The following is a 2,500-nucleotide window of genomic DNA, read 5'->3' as shown; positions in this document are numbered from 1 at the left end:
GGGGATGGCAGAGGAGGTGTCCACCTGGAGTGACTGCCTGGGGCTAAACCTCAGGCAGGAAGTCAGGTTGGGGGCTTGGAATGTCCGTTCTTTGTGTCAGAATGATCGGTTGCCTCTACTGTTGAGGGAAATGGGGGGCTGAGAGTTGGGGTGGCTGCTCTCTCGGTGGTGAGAAGGCTTAGCAGCGGCACAATCAGTTTAGGTGGCTACACCTATTACTGGTCGGGCTGCAGCGACTGTCACCATCTTCAGGGAGTAGCCATAGCTGTCTCCAGCAGACTCCAACCCTTGGTCAGGTACTCCAGTCAATGAGTGTATAATGATATTGAGACTGAAGCTAGCATATTGCTGTGTATGCTTCAATGCGATATTTGGCTGTGATTGAGTTGGCTATGAGATGTCTGTTGGTCCCCACGGTTTGGGAACTGATGACAGCAGCGAGAATAGCCTCCTTTTCTGAGACTTTGCAAGGTCCCAGAAACTGAGGATATCTGGGAGCTGGTAGCAGTGCTCAGACCCATATTGTTGGCTGTGGTACAGCGATGCGGGTAATGCAGCAAAGGAGATTGACCACATACTAATTAACGCTCGTTAGAGGATCCTCCAGAACTGTAGGGTGTATAGGAGTGCTGATTTCTGTGGTACTGACCATAGATTAGTTGTAGCTACTCTCTCAGTCCACTTCAAAACTCCCCAGCGGTCCAGTGATCACCCTAGGGTGTTCCATTTGAACATGCTGAGGGAGGAGGAGTATGCCTGGGTTTGCTGAGGCAAGCTCAAATCATTTCACAAGGCTTGACAATCTGAAGGCCCCTGTACTTCTGTGGAACACCTTCAAACGTGAAACTCTTAATGCAGCTCAAGACACTGGAAGGAGACACTGAAAGCCATAGATGCTTGTTGTGCGACTCATCTGACAGGGGATTGGGATTTGCACCATTCTCAGGTACACAGAACTCAGTCACTGTTGAGAAGGGACAAGGAACAGTTTATTTGGGCTCTTGCAGAGTAGGTCAAAGGCCATTTCTTAGTAAATGACCTTTGTCCTTCATACCAAGCGTTGAGAAAGCTGAACTCTAAGCCCTCTTCACAGGTAATGGCAGTTTGCTTAGTAAGTGGCCAGATCGTCTCAGATCCTGTTGTGTTTGGGAGTGTTGGGCTATTTGGAGCAGTTGTACCAGGTTGACCCACCAACAGTCAACTTGGATGAGGGTAGTGCTGGGATTCCATAGCCAGATCCACCCTCCCTACCTGAAGTTGGGGGGGGCGATCTCCAAGCTGAGTGGTAAAGCAGTGGGTATCTGTGTCATCCCAGCTGAACTGTTAAAGGCTGAAGGTGAATCTATGGCACAAGGGTTGCATGCTGTCTTGGCTGCCATCTGGTGGCCCAGTACCATTCACCTTGACCTGTTGAGGGGTGAGGTCATTCCTCTCTGGAAGGGGATGGGGTACCGATGGGACTGCAGCAATCACCAAGGCATCACACTGCTCAGTACACCAGGCAAGGTTCTTACCCACATCCTTCTGAGATGTGTCAGTGACCACCAACTGAGGCACCAGATGCTGGAGCAATCTGGATTCTCTCCTGGTAAGTCCACAATAGACTGTATCCATGTGCTTCGAATCATTATAGAGCGCTGTCAAGAGTTCAGGTGTAGCCTGGTTGCAGCCTACATTTATCTCAAGAAGGCATCAGATATGGTGCATTGGGAATCACTCTGGGAGATCCTGAGACAGAGGAATTCCAACAAGGCTGACTGAACTAATAGTAAGCCTGTATACTGGTGCTGAAAGTGCTGTAAAGTGTGTGTGGGGGGGAGCTGTCAAGCTTCTTTCCAGTTAGTTCAGGAGTGAGGCAAGGCTGTGTCCTTGCACCAACACTTTTCAACACTTACATGGACTGGATTCTTGGCAGAGCTACTGTTCAAAGTCATTGTGGAGTAACTCTAGGCAATATCAAGGTTACTGACCTTTGCTGATGTTGCTATTCTATCTGAATCCTTGGAAACCTTAGTAGTGGCTCTTGATGCACTTTGTAATGAAGTGAAGCCCTTGGATCTAGAGGTCTCCTGGACCAAGATCCAGGACTTTGGAGACTTGCTAGGAGAACCTGTTCAGTCAGTATGTGCTTGTGGCAAGGACATTGAAGTTACAGAGAGCAGGGGTCATGATCTCTCTTAACAAGATTATTTGGAGATGCTGGTACTTGTGCAGAAGGACCAACCTATGCATTTTCAAGGCCCTGATAATGCCAGTTTTGCTATACGGTAGTGAAACATGGACATTATCCTGTGCCTTAGAGTCTCGTCTTGATGTCTTTTGTAATAGGTCCAGATCATGGGGTACTGTTGGCGGGACCATGTGTCCAATCAACAGTTGCACCGTGAGACTGTCACAGGACCTGTTACCTGCACAATCCGGGATCGCCAATCTCAGGCTATTGGGCCACCTGGCATGCTTCCCACAGGATGTTCCTGTCCACCAGGTTGTGTCTGTATGA

At 49.0% G+C, this 2,500-nt stretch overlaps 1 protein-coding gene across 23 annotated transcripts in view; it reads left to right on the top strand.

The window, feature by feature from the left end:
- Positions 1 to 2,500, top strand: part of LOC113813973 (MAP kinase-activating death domain protein) — a 121,406-nt gene that overhangs the window by 45,239 nt on the left and 73,667 nt on the right. The window lies entirely within an intron of this gene.

This window comes from Penaeus vannamei, chromosome 18, assembly GCF_042767895.1.
Source record: "Penaeus vannamei isolate JL-2024 chromosome 18, ASM4276789v1, whole genome shotgun sequence".
Classification (NCBI taxonomy): domain Eukaryota; kingdom Metazoa; phylum Arthropoda; class Malacostraca; order Decapoda; family Penaeidae; genus Penaeus; species Penaeus vannamei.
Note: the sequence above shows the minus strand (reverse complement) of the source record. Positions and strands in the feature narration are given on the sequence as shown.